Source organism: Pipra filicauda, unplaced genomic scaffold (genome assembly GCF_003945595.2).
Source record: "Pipra filicauda isolate LSUMZ 115617 unplaced genomic scaffold, ASM394559v2 scaffold813_size76197_pilon, whole genome shotgun sequence".
In the NCBI taxonomy this organism is placed as follows: Eukaryota; Metazoa; Chordata; class Aves; order Passeriformes; family Pipridae; genus Pipra; species Pipra filicauda.
In genome coordinates this window covers 15,572-35,316 of record NW_024104991.1, presented here as the reverse complement: position 1 = coordinate 35,316, position 19,745 = coordinate 15,572, and the positions used below count along the sequence as shown (strand labels likewise).

At 35.5% G+C, this 19,745-nt stretch overlaps 1 long non-coding RNA gene across 1 annotated transcript; it reads right to left on the bottom strand.

The window, feature by feature from the left end:
- Positions 1-1,138: 1,138 nt before the first annotated feature.
- On the bottom strand, positions 1,139-7,401 carry LOC113992983. Its single transcript, XR_003542436.2, has 3 exons — positions 7,326-7,401; positions 4,167-4,297; positions 1,139-1,412 (listed from the first exon to the last, which is right to left on the bottom strand). It is a non-coding gene; the product is annotated as an uncharacterized LOC113992983 (long non-coding RNA).
- Between the last annotated feature and the right edge of the window lie 12,344 nt (positions 7,402-19,745).

The following is a 19,745-nucleotide window of genomic DNA, read 5'->3' as shown; positions in this document are numbered from 1 at the left end:
GTGTGCTACTGTCATGTACACAAAACAATGATCTCAAAGTTGCCATAAAAGTTGTAGTTCTATGGAAGTAAAACTAGCAATAGCAATACTTTCATAATGAAATACGTTTAATCTTTTAATCTTGCACGTCATCTATGAATTAAAATTTTGATTCCTCACTGTAGAAAGTACTGCAGTAGTTTTATATTGATAGCACTGGCAACCTCTCTCTTCTTTCAGTGATAAAGATGGTTAAAGGTAGGTGCAACAACTGCTACAGAAATTCTGTAAAATTTAATCAGATTTGACACAAAATTCTATTGCTTTACTGCACAAAACGAAACTATAGACATGATGGTTCCAGTATGATCGTGACATGGAGTTTTATACCTCTATCTCACCCCAAATAAAAAGCTGTCAAATATTTTCCTGTGTCTGGATAATTCTCAGACACAGATGAGAGCAAGCTGGCTAAGTCTCATACAATTCAGACTTAAATGATTATTGTGGGATGTGGAAAGCAACAGGAGGCTTTGGATGAGGTTATATCATCTCCTCTGCTTTGAGTGTATGTGCCTGGTTTTTGTTCATGAAGTTCTCAACATAGGGATCTGATTAGATTTGCAGTTGCTTCTAGATGATCAAACAGTACAATAGTACTAAGCCTTCTTGCTTCATCTGCATCTGGTTAAGAGCTTGTGTGATTTCCTCCCTAAGTAGAGTCCTCCTCTGGTGACTTATAATTTTACTGCCATAATTGTGGAGTACAGCAAAAAATAGGAGGACATCTTAAATTCATGCTGAGGATATAAATGACAGAATACAGATGCCCATTTGATAGAAAGGAGTAATTTATAGTGAGCACAGTGATGTTTGCATGTAAGCATATGTATGGATGGTCATTTGGCTTCTTTGTGGAATTCTGAAGTCCATTTTGACTCAAAAAATGTCCAGGTAACTTGGCAATGATCCATATGGGACACATTTTTCTCTCAGTTAAATGTGCAACCAAATGAAAGACAGAAGTACAGTCTGGAGTTCAAGGATATTTTTCCCTTGATTGACCTGAAATAATTTGATTTCTTTCTTTTCAGTTTTGCAACTAGAAAGATTGCAATACATATTTATAATCTAATACACTTGTACTTATTTTGTCTGAGATAGAGTTAATTTTTTTCCTAGGAGTTTGTATGGTGTTATATTTTGAATTCGTGATGAAAAGTGTGTTGATAACATAGGAACATTTTAGCTGTTGCTGAGTAGTGCTTACACAGAGTCAGGAGCTTTTCTGCCTCTCACCCCACCCCATCAGTGAGCAGGCTGGGGGTGCACAAGGAGTTGGGAGGCGGCACAACTGGGACAGCTGATGCCAAATGGTCAAAGGATTGTGTTCTTCATCCCATGCTGTATGGTGACATGCTCAGCATGTAACACTGGGGGAAGAAGAAGGAGAGGGGAAACATTCAGTAATTTGTCTTCCCAAGTCACCATTAGGTGTGGTGCATCCCCGCTTTCCTTGAGGTGACTGAACACATGTTCGTCCATGGGAAATGGGGAATCAATTCCTTCTTTTGCTTTGCCTCTAGCTGTCTGCAAAAGCAGCTGTTGCTTTACCTATTAAACTGTCAGCCCAAAAGTTTTCTCACTTTTACCCTTCTGATTTTTTTCCACTCCTAGCAGGGAGGAGTAAGAGAACAGTTGTGTGGGGTTGAGTTGCCAGCTGGGATTAAATCATGACAGCACTCTACGTATGATAGTAAATGTGTCACTTCTCTGGCTCCTTAAGTGTATTCACACTGTATTTTTCTAACCTGTACTACCTTATTAAGAGTGAATATAGCAGAATATAACAACTTATTTGCAATTTCCTTTGCTTTTAAGTCTGAGTGAAACTATGCTAAGTTTCCACATTACTATCTTCCTCTATGTCTTCCTCCTATGTCTGTGTTTACGATTTGATTCATATCGGAAAATGATAAATTTCTTCATAGTACCTACATATTTGATAGCAACAGATGAATCTACACTTGAGTCAGGGGGACAAGGGTATTCAAAGGCAGATTTAGGTCCATCAAATTGTGCAAACCACTGGCAAACGTAGCCAAATCTTGCCCCTAACATTGTGAGTGTTACATTATATAAGCACAAGCTTAAAAAAATAGATGACCCTTAGAGTAAATTGAATTCAGAAATGTGTCCTAGGAGATGTCCCTTAAATATCAGGTAGAGAGTAGTGCTTCTTTTATACTTACTCGCTGCACACATAGATGTTGATTTTATTTCTATGGAATTGCCAATTCTTAGAAAAGTCATACATCTACTTTTGTGTAGTCTGAAGTCCAGTGACTGTGGTATGCTGCAACACCTTTGGCTAAGGGTTAGTTAAAATATACATTTTTTAAATCATTTGGTCACTGTATCATAGCTAAACTGTGGCTCTCTCTACTCTTTTGTCCTTTTCTAAAAGATAAAACCTGTTCCAACTGCAGTTATGGAGCATCTCAATAACTGTGGCTTGCTATGCACCAGTCAAATTTGAGCACCCTTTGGAAATTATGTTACACCAAATCTTTGGGTTCTTCATTCATTATATTGGAGCCAAGTATGGATTTTCTACACTTGAGTTCAGCAATTAAACTGCAGATACATAGAGAAATTTCATGCACCTGGAAATATCCAATATGAGGGCAACTTGTATGTTACGTCTCATTCTTCTTTTGGATATGGACTTAGGCTATTTGTATTTACTTTGTTCAGCAGTTCAACACAATTTTAAGCCCATCGCATTTTGTGTTGTTGGTTTCAGTTACGTATTCTCATTAACAGGATGTTAAAATTGTGTTGGGATGATATTTCCTCTTCTTTAAGGAGTTATTTATGACTTTTCAGGGGTTTATTTTTTATTTTTATTGACCTTCTCATATAGAAAGCTAAACCAAACTTTTCTGCTTAGTAGAGCATAAAAATTGGGTCATTCTGCCATTTTCCCTACTGGTTATCAGCTGTGCACTCTCTAAGTCAGTTTGAGGATGCTACCTTGGCACTGAAAATTGCAATTTGGAACAAAAAACATTAATTATTGAAGGGTTTTATGAGAATTGCTTTTGATAACAAAGTACTTTTGGAAGTTTTGACTAACTAAGCAGCAATATAACGACATTCGTCCTTATAGGAGGCATCAGGAGCAAGCCACCCAAACCAGTAATGAATTCAGTAGTTTTATGGTTTTGTTTTGTTTTTTTCTTTCTTTTTTTTTTCCGTGCGGTAAACAGATACCTGAGAACCGGTTGCTGATTTATTTAATTTAAAGAATAATAAACATCCTGCATCAGGTATTGGAAATAAGAAATGTGTTGAAGCTGAAAATATAAGTCTGTTAGTTCACATAAGTATTGCTACTTAGACAGAAGAGTTTCTTTATGTTGGATAGAGAACAGTTTTGTTTTCATAATTTCTTGGCAAAGAGTTGAATTGTAATTGTCATCAGATGGGTGGTCTCAAGTGAGTTTAAACTAAGCAAATTTTAAGCAACGCTTTAATATTCTGACCCTCTCATTGGGAAAATTCCATTTATAGGCCCTGTTACACTCTGTATTTTAAACTACAAGATGCCCAGAGCAGTTACATTTTATTTAGGACCTTTTAAAAGCCTTTTGGTTCATTATAACCTCGAATTAGCATCCAGAGAAAGAGTCACACACTCTTCTTTAAGAGAAATTATTTGAATTTAGTGAGAAAAATAAGATATTTTGGCAAAAGGTTTTACAGGAGTAAAATACAACCAAGAAAAATACATTTCACTAGAACATTCAGCAAAAAGACCCATTACACAGAAAACACCTACTAAAAACAATCAATATACTAGCTTTAGTAAAACACAATTCATTAGTTTTAAGTTACAAGAGAAGGGAAAGACTAAAAGAAGAAAACAGATTAAAAGGCTAAACAAAGAGAGAAGTAGAGAGGGGAAAGAAAAAAATGGTTACCGTACAAGATCTGGTGGTTCACATGGTTCAGGTTGCAGGAAAGAGAAGAGACAGAGGAAAAGAGAGAGAAGAGGAATGGTTACTGGTTCACATGGTTCAGGTTGCAGAAGAGAAGACAGGAAGAAGCAGAGAGGGACTCACATGGAGTCTCATATTACATAGTTTAGTTTTCCCTCCCAGGCAGGATATCCAGTCACTGACCACTTAGTGCTTTCCAGGACAGGGTGATGGACTTCCAGGCCAATCATAGGCTGCAGGGGCGTGGTGTGGGTGGGCTACCAGGCAGGTCTGCCTTGACCTTGCATCTGCTACTCTGAAATATTTAGGGTCATCTGCAAAACAGAATTTCTATTTACCTTCTTCCTGTAATCTGTTTGTCTAGCATAGCAGCAGAGCAGAAATTGCAGTGATTTCCTTAATTCCTTCTATAGTGGATTGATACCAGTCAAAAACATCATTTCTTACTAGCATTGTCAAGTTCATTTCTTGGACTTGTGGAATAGATATGGTTTCATAAGAAAAAGGTCAATCTTTAATTATTTTAGGGAGCATAAGTTTCAAATGAACTAAAGCAACATTATCTACACATTTAAGATACCTCAGATATTTGTAACCAGCTGCCTGGCTACACAGACATTATGAATTCTTCCACACTAAATCACAGTACCAAGCAAAGAATGTAGTTCTTTACGCTAGCTAGTGGATTTGTGACTTCCTTGGAATAGCTGGAGCTGTAAACTGCTAAACAGATAACTGATGCATAATGGTAGTTTCCTCGTCTGTGCCAGATGCAATAATGGCCTGGGCATATTTTGCAGGTAATATAAGTGAAAATTTTGTCCATTCTTCTTATCCCATAAGTCTTACATTTTGGACTTTTGTGCTAGAAATAGCATGTACTCTCTGCTTTTAAAAAATTTTTAAAAAATATCTGCAATGGATATGACGAAAACCGTAAAATTCACCTTATTTATCTTCATGATAATATTAGGATCATTCTTAGTTTCAGTTTTTCTTAGCATGCTATGCATATTATTTATACTATATCCAGAGACTAAAATTCCTTTAGAAATTTCTCTAGGAGAATCCTTCTTTTGCAAAGTTTACAGTGTTTATTATGCTAACGTTTTGAGCTTTTTTATGTTTTTGCACTTAATTTATATGACAGACATATAAAGCCTTTTATCTATGACTGAAATATCTTCTGCTACTATGAAAAGAAATAGTTGTACTGCCAAGTTTGGAACGAGGACTTGAGGAAAGAGTTTTCAGTTTTCATTAGTTATTGCCTTTGAGTTACTTGTTTTCATATAACATTTCTCTTGAAATTATCAAAAATTGAAAATTATTTGCAGAGATTATTTTGTAGACTATTGTAGCCTGCTTGTTGATTTTGTTTGTTTTTTTGGTTTTGGGGGTTTTTTGACATTAAAGTAAAGGTTTATAGGTTGAAGAGGTTTCATTTCTTTAGGCAACTTAGGAGATCTTCCCAGTCACCAGACATAAATTTGTTCCTGCTTGCATCCTGATTCCATAAAGAGACAAAATCTTGATGTAGAACAACCTCTTCCCCCTACCTAGGGAAAGGAAATCCAGGGAGAAATCTGGAAAGATTTAGACTAAGTCTTGGCTGTCACAATATCCTTATTCAGTGGTCTTAATCCTTGCAGCTTGATTTGACATAAACACATTCTAACGTTTGCTTTAAAATTGACAATTATCTGGCATTGACCTTATTTGTTGCATTTGGTACAGAATGTAAGGAAAAAGATAGGTAAAATTTAATTTAACTTTAAATGCCTGTTGACATTAAACACTGTCACACACTGACTCTTTTACAGCAGAAGATACAAACAGGAGTATACCCTCATGACAGCTTCCCTCTCTTGTCTACATATAGAGACTAGCTTAGACAGTGGAGTTTATAACATATCCAAAGGGGTCTTACTTACCCAACAACTGAAAATTGTTTTACTTAAAAAAAATTGGTTTTTTTGCAAATCAGACTATTCCAATCAAATTGGTTGTTTCAATATACAATTTTTGGCATTTTAATTTCTTTCAATATACATTGAAAGAAAAAAGTAAAATTATGGTAAGAAATGGACACCTAATGGTAGAGAACGCTTGAGTACTAAAAATACTAGAGTAGCATCATCTGCTGCTGTCTGTACTTTGCTGATGCCTAGGAATCCAAACAGTCAGTTATGACCCTTCTCAGCTATGAGGTGTGAGGTAGAGCTAAAGTATTTTCTTGCCTCAGTTGAGATGACAGCCTATGCATTGAATGCATGATGAAAACACAGCACTGCAAAGAGATCATGAGACAAACATTGCTTAGCAATATAGACTATGTTTTAGTGCACCAATTCCTTAGGGGCTTTGGTTTCTTTTATGCATCATGGCCAAAAACGGTTTTAGGAAGAGAATTGATGGTGGATTACAAGATAGCTCTAGGGGGCTTTTAAAGGAGATCCTCCCAGGCGTGAAAGGCAGCATAAGAGTAAGCCCGAAATTGCTTGCTGAAAAATGTAGCAAGAGTGATGAAGGTAGGCAGGCTTGGGCTCATAGAAAACAGAAGTGTAGGTACATAGTGTGAGGATTGGCCACCAGGGTACCTGCTAATAAAGACAAATAGTGTATATTTGATGAGATAGAAAAAACAGTGGAAGGACATAAAGGGAAAAGAAATGAGCTAGGAAAATATTCCTTACAGTAGCATTCTGAATAGATTTGCATGAGGCAAGATCATCTCTCAAAGCTGAAAAATAAGACTTTCCAATAAGCAAGATATGAGATGATGAGGATCTAGGGAGAGTTTTAACTGCAGAGACAGAGAGGAGTATGGTATCTTATAGCTATTATGCAGAATGAATCAACAAAAATTAGATGTAGCTGGGTTATGAGGCTCTGGAGGGTAGGCTGAGTCAAAGATGATGCCTAGGTTATGGTCCTTGATCTTATACTGAGTCTGATAGGTTCTTTAACATTAAATTTGTTGTTCATAATATTTTTTAGAGTAATTGTAAGAATATTTCAGTAGAATAAGGAAAAGACAAATGTCTTTTTCAAAGTAGAAAGGGAAAATTGTCTAGAAATGTAGAGGGAGTAGGGGAAAACCTCCTACAATACCTGTCTTAAGTGACATATATAACCAGCTTCCACCATTTGTGACAATGGAGTTCTGGGACAACAAAGGTAAAGGAAAAGCATGAACAGTAATTCAACTTCACAAGTTCAGTTCAGAAGTATGGGGCTGAATTGCAGATCTTTGTTCTCTATCTTGTTCACTACCAGTGACATTTTATTAATTCCCTGCTCACAGTGTGCCCATCCATCCCAAGCTGGAAAGCAGCTTACCTGTTCTCAAGCACCAGTTCGCCTAGATCTCTTAGATCCTGAAATATGCAACACTACACAGAAACTTCTGTGCTTGCTTTTCGCACTGACATTTTGGAATGCCTGTGTCATAATGTCGTCACTGTAGGTCACTTTACTGGAAGGGTGATGGAAGGTTGTCATTTATGACGGTAAGGTAATTCTAATTGTGGACAAAAATGAATGCAGTTATTTTTAGATATGAGCAAACAATACCTTCTTTTTTTATTTTTTTCCCAACTCTTTTCTATCACAGTTTCATTTCTTACATTTTATTTTTATCTATGTGTCTTATTCCTCATTAATTTGATTATCTTGCTAACATGTATCTTTACACCTGGAGCCATGAATCCTCTTTCTCAATGCAGACAAATGAAAAAGGAACCCTTTTTTGATACAAATCTGGCAATATCTACACCTACTTTTCAGACTGGGTTATTTTAAAATGTTGGTGCCGATAGGGATTACCTCTCTCTTTATCCCTTAATGTTACACTACATAACTTTCATTTAACTAGAATATATGTCTATGGTAAAATTTTCTTAGGCATTTTATTAATTTATTTACTTGTAGAACTTTTCTAGGGAGCATATACCTAGCTATAACTCTGAAAATACAGGTCTAAACCATGTACCAGGTACAGATCCTTGGTCAAAAGGAGATTTTGAGTTAATAAAGTTCTCATAATGGGCTTTACATAGCCTTTTTGGGTAAAAAAAAAAGAACAAAAATGCAAAACAAAACAAACCAAAAAAGCCCAAACAAAAAATCAAAGGCATACACAGTAACCGAAATCCATTAACTGGTTTGATTTACTCACTTTGACTGGTACAGTGCACAGTTCTGTGTGCACAATATCATTCCAGATTACTTACTTCTTGATTTATTTTTCTGTAATTTTCCCTATTGTTTTGTGTTAGAAAGAAGATTACAAGGCTCACATATAAAAAGTAGTTTTCAATCAAGTATTAAAATAACAATTAAATTAAAAATCTTTTTGGATATATTAGGACCAGGTTGTGTTGTTGGTTTGTATTGTTTATTCACTGCTTATTTAAAATATTCTCAAAATGCTGCTTGTACTTACTCATGAAAATAATGAACTGTCACATGCATTTTACATGTTGGCCCTCCCATGAGGGCTTTTAGCAAGCTCTGCTCTTTGAGCAGCCTGTATAGTTTTAATGGAGATTGGGGCAGTGGAGAGAGGAAAGCTACAGGAAAAGATTATGAGTTAGGAAAAAAGGCTGTGATTAACTAGCTTGACATTCACAACCACTTTGGTACAAGGGGGAGAAAAAAATGCTTCCTGTGAAATAGCTGCAGCATTTAAAGCTGTTCATATTTGTTGTAAGCTATTAATCTTCAATTTTTTTCTATCTACTATTTTGTAGTTAATACTGCAATGCCGAATATAATTCATAACAATTTACTAATATTTTAAGTAGGAAATTATTATTTTTCTTAAGTTCTTTTAGTTGAGATAATTTCCTTCAGATTTTTTTCATTCTGTTTTTTACTATTCCAATTCTACTCCAAATAAACTTTACAAAGGAAAACTTCTCTTTTCACATACTGTGGATAGAGAAAATGACTTATCATTGAATGCAATTCACAAGGTAATCATACAGATAAATACTAAGCTAGCTGTTGTGGTGTAAATTTATAAGAAGGCTGTGATTTAAGTCACATTATTTAAATAGAGTGACATTTAATCTCCAGCTTTAAGGGAGGAACTTATTTTTAGATGTGAATCTAAATTTGTAATCTTAAATAGCCATATTTAGCACCCAACAGTTGAAGAAAATCTGACTGAAATTAAGTCTTTGACTAGTTTTTAGCAGGAACATTTAGAGGATACTCTCATTGTTGAGGATGTTCATTAACCACCAGTCCCCACATTATTAGAGCATGGAAAAACTTTCATTTTACCTGATTAACTCTAGAGACAAAAATATTAATAGAAAAAAAAAAGGTTAAACTGGTGCTTCTCTTTTCCTAAATGTGTTACTGTAATCCTAAATAATTTCTTGTTTCCTTCTCTCTATCTCTCTGGTGAGTATTGACATATTACCACAAAAATATAAGACTATCTTAATAGGACTTATGAGCATTCTGTAAATTACACTATCCATTTTAAAAGACCTCTTTGCCACCACTTACCCTTTCCCTTACTCTAGCTAAGCAAAGAAATTATTTCTGCTTTAGAAACCTGAAAATACTTGTTTTCTATGTGGTGATGTGTTGATCCTGTCAAGTATCTTAAAGTCACACAGCAGATAGCTTGCTCCCCTCTATTCCAACCGGACAAGGCAGTGAGCAGGAAGACTAAAAGTTAGAAAATTCATGGGCCAAGATGAAAACAGTTTGAAGAGTAGAGGAAAAGGAAAAAACAAACAAACAAACAAACAAGTGATGCAAAGATAATCCTTCACTACCTCCCACAAGTATGCCCAGCTAGTCTCTGAGCAATGGCTACAGCCCCACAGCTTTTAATAATGAGTTTAATTTTATGTTGTTTGGAATATCCTTTAGGTCAATTTGAGTCAACTGCCAAGGCTGTGTCCCCTCCCAACTTCTTTTGTGTCTTAAGTGTACTCATTGCACGGAGTAGGCTCTTCTTTTTTCCTAATCTTTGCCCTTTTTTCCTAACCCTTCCCCTTCCTTTTTCCTCACCTTTCCCCTTCCTTCTTTCCTTGCCCCCCTCCTTTCTCTTTCCCCTTCCCTTCCCTTCCCTTCCCATGGCATTTCACCTTTCATTTCTATTTAACTGAAAGCATTTGCTGTGGTAAAACAAACTATGATACTGATGAACACTGACATTTGCTAACACTATTAAGTAGTAAAACAAAGGCTGAGAAGACAATAGACCCAACAGGAGACTACCCACAGATTAGAAGAAAAAGAATACCATCAGCTCTTAATTGCCAATTCAGCCTACTAATCTTGGATTAAAAAATAAAAGCAAAGATCAATTTATTATTATTTTCTTTTGAATTTGGCATCTCTGGCCAAAAAAGGAGCCAGAAGAAGAGTGGCAGAAATAGCTTGGGAATTGTAAGACAGAGAGAATACATGGCCAAGCAATAGGGAACAACAGCAAGAAAGACAGCTCAATTTTAAGAAGTCCTTGATACATTACAGCTTTAAACCCTGGACTGTGCTGAAAATCAGTCATAAGTAAACTAAAAATTTTAAATTGAAAAATAAAACCCAGAATATATGGGGAAGAAAAGAATAATTTCTGTACAATTAAAATACTGCAGTCATTTTTTCCTGATCTATGCTGAGTCCTTATTTTTTCATCTGTTAACAAAAGGGGAGTAGAAGAGCTGTGTAAAACATTTGACAGCCGTTATTAAGTATAGAGCACATATGACTCTTCCAGGTCTTAAGTTTGTTTTGTATTCATAAATATCAATTTCAGCATTTTTTTAATTGAAGTTAAAAATATGGTTTCTGCATATTACTTTATAGAAAAACTGTTTTGAGCAACTAATTGATATTAACTATATTCACCATAATAGATATGTGCACCAAAAGTCTGTATGTACCCATGTGTGCACAAATACAATGGAAACAGAATGCATTTATGTGGAAAGGAATATTTTCTTTGAAATGTCAGTGACTTTTTTTAATGCACAAGATTGTATAAAAAACTCATGTGTCAAGAATTTAAAAAAAAAAAAAATCCACCAAAAAACCCAGAAAAGAATAAAAGGAGACATCCAAAAGAAAGTCTTAGAGATAAAAATATCTGTTATAGAGAGCCCAAGAAAAAAAATATTTAGTGTATTTTAAGTTTCCATTCTTCTTCTAGCTTCTTAAAATCAGCTCTCAAATTTCTATATTATGATGTTATGCTCTAGGGATCAACTGAATCTCTGTTTAAGGAGGGATGCATTTAAGTTTTATCCTTATATTGAATTCTAAGTTATTTCATAAAAAAAAGTATTTAGCATGATTGTAAGATTGCTGCAAAAGGAAATGGAAATAAATATGTAAACTCAAACATTTTCCCTAGTACTTCATTTGAAGGAAGTTTAGCTGGGAACAGTCTGAAAAACTAACAGGAGGAAACATTTTAACCTGAAATGAAACTTTATTGCTGTAGAGATATTGTGTGAAGATGCAGTGTAGATGACTAAACTAGATTATGTTGAGCTATAGATATCACAAGGAAGAGCACGTAGGAGAAAGGACACAAAAAGAGAAAGCAGAGATAATAAACATCAAGAAACAAAGAAGTTGTGCAGTTATAAGTGTGAAGACAAGAAATCTGTGTATGGGATGGAGAGGTGAGAAAAAACCTGTATGGGATGGAGAGGTGAGAAAAAACCTGGAAAGACAAAGGACCAATTGACCCAGAGCTTGAAGTCCCCAGTTGCCTTTAACACCAGTGGAGAGAGGGAGTGTCATTCTCTGTGTGACGGACACCACTTACTGAACTTACTGCTGTCTCATGTGAAGTGGCAGCTACTTTCTCTGCTGACTGTTGGGAGATGATGAGTAATGCATACCTCAGAACACAGAAAAGTGATGCATAGCCTGTTAACCAGAGCCAATGAATGGCATGAAATCCACTTGTGTAGGAAACATGGATACTGATTTTGCCATATATTATTTCAAAATATACATTCTTTATTATTCAGATGGCAAATAATCATGGAAGAAGTCAGAAAAATACATATTATGTAAGCCATCTCATGTGAACCTTTGGAAGACTTTTACATCAAATATGTTCATCTGTGGTTTTTCTTCAATGTGCTCTGAATGTAGATGCTAGGGAGCAATTATTTAATTAAGAATACTAGTGATCTTTTTCAGTCAAAGATAAAAGTGCACTTCTAGTCTAATGATCTTGAGTATTTTGAAAACCAGCATATTACACTGATTGTTGCACGATTTCAACTTTTTGATCAGTTAAACTTAACAGTTAATTACATTTAATCAGATGTCACTAGTACAGTATGTTCTTTTCTTTAGTCTTTATTCTTTTGTCTTTTATTTTCATCTGTTCTTTCTGCCGTAAAGAGGAAGTAATTGTCTAGTTGCAACAGTATTCCCATTAGGATTGGATTGGGATCCCAGTGGTCCCTTGCAATAATTTACAATTAAGCCTTCAGGATTCAATGCATTAACATACTGGACATCATAAAGAATTCACATGCATATGCCCTAACACAGTCTGATCTCTTTGTGAAAATGGACAGACTGAAGCAAAATACAATTCCTGCTTGGAACAGTGTTTCTCTGAATCTCCTTCACCTCATGCCCTAGTCATTCTTTATTGAAAACAAAACCAGTATTTCATAGATGACGAGCATTTTTATGTAATTAGTGGTGCTCACCATTTCAGTATACTATATAATTTGCAATGCTAGCTAAAATGTGTGCTTGCATAAGCAGTGCCCACATATAATTATTAGAGGTATTTACACCCTCAAGTTCTGCTAAGGCATTCAAAAACATAGTTCTTTCAAACAAAAGGAGTACAAGTTACTGTAAGAAAGATTATTATATCAAATTTGTACCTTTTTTATACATTCAGGCTGCAATGTTGTAACAGAAGAATTCCCATTATATTGCAATTTGTACCTCAGTCACTTTCACAATCACAAAGCTTCTGTGATTTCAATTTCCAGTGAAAATCCTATAATTTCCGATACATAAACAAGCCTTTAATGTGTAGAAGGTCTTCTCCCTCTCATGATTATAAATTCATATGTTCTGAATGTTGATTTGGTCTAATATTTTCCATTGTAATATACTTGTGCATTTTGGAAAATGAGTGGAAGTCATTTGGGTTAAGTAAACCACAGCCTTTTTTCCTGTTGTTTTGCTTCTGTTCTCATATCCAAGGAGCAGTAGTGCACATGTCATAATGGAGTGGGGAGACCTTGAAGAGCTGTGCTATTAAACAGTGCATTAAGCAAAGCCTCTTCAGACAGTCCATTCCGAGAAGAGGTCTGCTCCATACAAACAAAGCTCTTGAGATGCACTTTGTTGTGTTCTTACCATTCAGAAAAGCACTATTATCCTGTGCCTGTGACTCTGTGCACAATATTTCAATTGGTTCCATTTCATTGGTTTTACAGGGAACAATAAAAGAGGCCTCTTGTTCCCAACCATCCAGCATGAGAAAAGACCATGCTGAATCTCTATCATCAAGCATTTAAAAGCCTTGTAAAATATTTAATGTAGTCATTACTTTTAGAAGTCACAGACAAACAATCTTGTTCCATGAAATCAAAATTTTTTTTTTTTTAATTACAGCAGTACTGGTCATTTATTACAAACCTAAACAGAAGTTTTTAGGAATTAGTGCTCTTAAAATTACATATAAAACAGTAGAGGAAAATCTCTGATGTTTTCTCAAAGTCGTTTGTGTTGCAAGCATAAGCTGCTACTTTCTGACCAATATGAGAAATTAGGAAAATAAGTTCCTTAATCTCTTTTCAAGGAAAGCTGTCCTAACAATATGGAAAAAGCTCTCTGCTGTAATGTTAACACTCTCACTACTTTCAGTTGTAATTAGAAAAGCCAATTATTCTCATTAGTGTGATGCAAAATAATAGAAGAGTGGTTTTATTTTATAATTCCAGTGCTTTTCAGATTTCCTCATGGTCTTTAGGTTGAAAATCCCCAAGTATGTAGCATTAAGTTTGGAAAGACATGTCAAAAGTAAGCTCAGGTGATGAGGTCTGCTTTTGGTACTCAAAATGTCCTCAGTGCAATGTGGGGTGCATCTGGACAAGCATGCATTTACAGCCTGGGGTGATGGGGCAAGACTGACCTCTACAGTGCTGGCTGATCTGCTTCCTCCCACAGCTGGAGGCTGAAATTTTTCAGCGGCCTTCCTGCCGGACACATGGCTCTCTCTCAGCATGCAGAGGCACTGGAACTGCTTAAGACCCACATGCTGCTCAAAAGACACTTGTTGACTATCTTGCTTCAATGATTATCTATATTTAGCTTCAGATGTAACAGGTCCAGTCAGGAGGAAAGCTCTCTGTCTTGTTTTTCTTTTATAGACTTTTCTGCTTTTTAATGGGCAAAGGAAGTATGTTTTTAAGAGCAACAACCGTCTTTTAAAAAAAAGTAAAAATAAAAAAAAAGAGAAGAAAAAGGCAAGAAAGCAACATGTGCTGTGCCTTCTTCCATCCTCACAGTATTATCTCTCTAAACTGCTACACATTAGAACAGGTTTCCAGGGGTATGTAGGATTGTTTTATTTAGTCATTAGTATTATTGTCAATGCTTTTAAATTATGGAACATAAATATCAAATAGATCATCTAGTTTCATGTAGTTACATTGTAACTATCATACTGTTACAGAACACAATTACTTTTGGCTCTCAACAAAAGTGCAGCCTGGGCTGTTTTCACTGAGGTCTGCTAAGTGCAGTATCTAAGTTAAATGCCTGAACTTGTAATTATAGAGTTGAAACAATTTTTTTTTATATATATCTTTGCGGTTATTAGCGCTGAGAAAATCTCAACCATTTAGGAGTTTAGCTTGAATACAGATTCAAAATACCTACAGTAAGTTCGATTTTATTTTGCGAAGATCTTATTTTTCAATTCATCTCTGATCTTAAACTGCCCTGTAAAAATCCCAATCAGTAAACACCACAAGTGACAAGTCCAGTCACGTTGAAACTGTTCCAATGTCCTGAGTTCTTGTCAAGCATCCAGTGACAAGGCTAAGGGAGGTATGAGATATTGGGAAATATATTGTTTGAGGAGCGGGATTCTGTTTTGGCCTTAATTTTGTTCCACTTTAGCCACCTTCTGACTGCACAAAGTGGTTAACCTGTCATTTTTTTCAACTTCAATTAACCCCAACAGGATGTGATTCTTTAGAGATCTGGCAAAAGGCTGTATTTTAATTTGTCAAGTAAAAATGTTTTCATTATGTGGGTAGGTGATCAGGGTTAATTACTACTAGTATCTGAACAAGTTATGTCAGAAATATATATGGTGTTTATAAGAGGTGTATGTGTACCTCTTTAGACGTTATCCCTCACACAGGGAGGTGTGAGCACAGGTCTTACATGAAGAGTGCTATTCTGGACCACCACTTCTGAAGGACAAAGTAACCTCCTGGTCCCTCCTGCCAGTGACAGGGATAGTCTCTAAAGTGCTCATGTTTGTCTTCAGATTGTTCTTTCAGAGTCACAGGACTGTTTTTTGTCTATTTTTCACTGAACTTTTCTTATCAGGCAGAACCTTATGAATAAAGCAGCCTGCTTAAGCTCATCAGTGGAAAAACCAAGGGAAGGATTTATCCATCTGGATTTAGATGCATATACCCAAACTCAATATCCTCAGCTCTCTAAATTTATAGTCCAGAGATGAGATGGAAAAAAAGAATAAATTTTTAAGGTGGAGCTCTCCTCCAATCTAGTTGACAAGGATTATCCTCTAAGTATGTCCATTTGTTCCCTGACTGTAGAGGAAGCCTTGGGTGACTGTGTATTCTCTTCCCATGCAACAGAATCATTGCTGATTCTGATTTTGGAAACACAAGGACAGAGTTTATATGAAAAATACTGCTGACAGGAATACTCTTACACAGAGAACTTAAGGAACTAAAATCCTGATTACTCCTTTTACGGTGACTTTTCTCACTCGTTGGTTACACATCCCACCATCTCAATTTCCCCTCTCCCTGCCCCCCAAAAAAACACCAGTAAAATAAAAGCCCCTAACAGGAAAAGAAAGTAATTCAGTGAATTTTGTGCAATGTTACAATGCTGATAGAATTTTAAAAAAAAATATATCTTGAGTATGTTAAAAATAAACTTTTGTTTCCTCATGGAAAGATTATACCCTAAGGCATCTCCATTTTCAGCTGCTATGGTATAGGAATAAATCAACCCAGCTTAAGTTTTCAAGTGAATAAGGCCTTTTGTGAGTGGCCTTTTGTGACTCTGGAAGGACTAATCCTGAAGATAGTCAAAACTGGAGAAACAAAATGGAGGTTACTCTTAATTGAAAAGTAATGGGTTTCAGAGTTTTCAATGTATGTCCATACCTATCTATATGCATAATTTAGTTGATTCCATGTAGAAAGATCTATTCTGACTTGAAAAATATTCTTTTCCAGTAATAAAGCCACTGGTTTTATATCATCAGTTAACTTTTGCACGAAAATGGTATATGGTGCCTCTAAACAAGACCATTTTCCCTACCTTCACTGTAGGGAGTACTTTGCATAATAATCAATCCATAACAAGTGAAGGCCATCTTGTAACTTCATTAAATACAGTGGTTGCCCAGACACTCATATCTCCCTTGGGAATAGATCTTTCCATTTTAAAAGAACAGACCAATCCTTACCTCCTTATAAAATAAAATAAAATTAAAAACATCTGACATTGTAGAGCTAGAAATAGTAAAGTGTTTTGGTGGGTTTTTTTTCCATTTTCTTTGATGTAATAATTAGTTCCACAGTTCAAAGTACATACAAAAAGAAAGTAATTCTATATAAATATTTTCTCATTTCACAAAATAGTTGTATTTGTATAAGGATAGTAGTTATGTCTGGAATATTTCATGGCTATATTTAGTAGGCCAGAATAAGACTCAGCATGCTGATATTTCTGAAAGATTGGGGATTTGGGGGGAAAAACAAAAAACAGTTAAAGAACTAGGTATCTCTTACCTCTTATTTTGCCTTTCATACTTTCTTTGACCCACATACGATGAAAACTATTTGCTCTTCTAACATAGAGGGTAGTACAGCTAGTGTAGACATGCAAAGATAGTCTCTTCTTCCTGACACAGCCCAGAAGTGCTTCAAGCAGGACTTGAGGTACAGCTGGAAGTAATCAAGGTGGATTGGTGGGTTTTGAATCATTCTGTGAATGCCTGAAGCAGGTCACCTTCCTTTCATGAGCTCTAAAGTGCTTAGGGCAAGCTGATACTTCTGGATTTGATGAGAGCCTGGCTACATAGGTGAAAATTTGAGTGCTCAGATTAGATTTATTCAGAGAAAGCTATCATCTTTAACAGATAAAAAAAAAAAAAAAACAACAAAAAACTAAGATGTAAACTGATCCAAACAGCAGAAGAACAATTCTGGTTGTAAAAGAAAAAACAGTATTTCTTACAGAAGTAGAGTAAGCTGTAATTTAGTCAAGGTCTAATCAAAAGCTCTGGAAGTCAAGGACTTAGCATGGGCAACGAGAAATAATATCTCTGTGCTATGCTGTATATACAGTGTATAAATCCTTCAGAAATATGTGAGCAATACCTGGTCCAAAGGCTTTGAACTACATCTATATCACTCCTTAACAAAAGCTAGCCAGTCATTTTGTTCGCCTGTCTGTCCTGTTCTTCTCATTATGTTGTCTGGTTTGTAAACTAAACTTCCAAAGTCCTGAGCAGTGACGTGTAAAGATATATATCTAAACTAAGGGATATCAGGTACAGACCAGACCAGGATGCTTTTGCTGCTTTGTGTCATGCTGGCAGCAAAAGGCAGCTGTAAATCCAACCAGTGCAGAGAACTTACAGCTGCTTCTCCATGCCATAGAGATGCAAAGCAGCAACAACTCGCTGATGGTTTCTTCATATAATCTCCAAATAATATTTACTATCATAAATATAATGGTTGAAGTTAATCTTTGTAATAATTCCATGGCCTCAAGAGAAAAAAAATATATAGAAATAAGGCTGCTGTTTCTGTTATGACCATTTACACATGGAAATCCTATGGAAAATGTCAAATAATAAAAAATGTTATATAGCATAGTCAGTCTCATAGCCATTTTAGGGCTGCACTGAGACTTACAGATGAAATGAGAATGAAAATAATTATAATTTAAATGAAGTTTTATGGAGACCTCTTATGACAGAATAAAGTTACAAAGGCCAAGGGAAAGGGGAAAAGATAATAATTCTATTACTCTAGCAAATACAAACACATTTTCAATTTTGAAAAGATTTCCTTTGAAATTACACTTTTTATCTTATAACTAATATCAAAATTAAAGCAAACCAAAACACGACTTACACAGAAAAATGCAGGAAATACTTTGAAAACTTATGAAAAGGTATTTCTACTGTACTGTATTCTGTTGTATTTACCAATCATAGATGCATGTGAATGTTCTCTTTCCTCCTCTCTACATTTTAGGTAATAATTTAGATTTACATTTTGGAAACATGAACTTTCTGGCACTTCTCTTTTGGCACTTGTTATGAGTATATGATCTCATAAATTTGTGCCCTGTAGAAGGTGGTGACTACGTTCAGATTTTAGTTATGTGTGACACCCACAAATGATTAACTCAGAAGATGGTCTTGGTTCAGAGTTATCGTTCTTCATAACTTATCTCTGATTCAGCATTGAAACCATTTCAGTACTTACATCTAAGTACTTTTATTCTTAATTTTGTGATAATAACTTAGTTATCAGAGTTTCTATTAGAAATTAGAAACATTTAGATAATCCTTTAGAAACAGAAAAAATATCTGTATACCTTTAGGGTCTGAACCTATGTTTAAGGGTATGCACTGGGCCATTCCAGTCCATATTTGCACCAACTTTTCCCAACTAAAGACTTTAAAATATAGTGATATAAACACAATTTTGGTGTAAAAGATTTACTGATCAAGTTTAGCATCTCAATGTACTTATGAATCTGATACAGATATTATTTACAATTAAAAAAAACCAAAGCAAACAAAACAAATAAAAGAAAAACAAAACAAAAGCAAAAATCACAACCCTCCCAAATCTATAACCTTCAAAACAGTTAAAACTTGTTCTTCTTAGTTCATTTCATTAATTTCTTTTATTTATAAGAATTCATTAGATGTCTAGCCTTAGGTGCGACAATACAATTGAGAAAATCACAAATTATAACATTATCTTAAAAGAAGAAAACTGTTGTTCTCTTCAATGGATTGTCTAAATAACCACACTTCAGCAAGGCTTGGGAACAGACACAGACGCATGAATCAAATCCAGGAGAGAACACAGGAGTGTGTTTTCTCTGAGAAAGCTGATCTTAGACGTCCCTCAAACCTACATTACTCGGCTCAGCTTGCCATGCCCAGTCAGTCCAAACAAAAGGATTGTGTTGAAACACAATTAAGATACAGCTAGGACTTCTGGATATTAATCATTCCTGTAGCATGTTCACTCTGCTTGAAGAAAAACTTCAGCATGGAACTGCTTTCTCTTTCACCATCCTTTATTCTTCTATTGCCCTTATTAAAAACTGCACCAAAAAGAAAAATGAGGAAGATTCTGGCAGAGGATCCAGAAGTGCATAACTTACATTGCCTATGCTGGGCTCCCAGGTGGGTCCGAACAACTCTGGTTCAGCTGTGGAGAGGTGTCCAGTCACCTGGGAAAACAGCAGAATGCTCAATTTCTTTGCCAC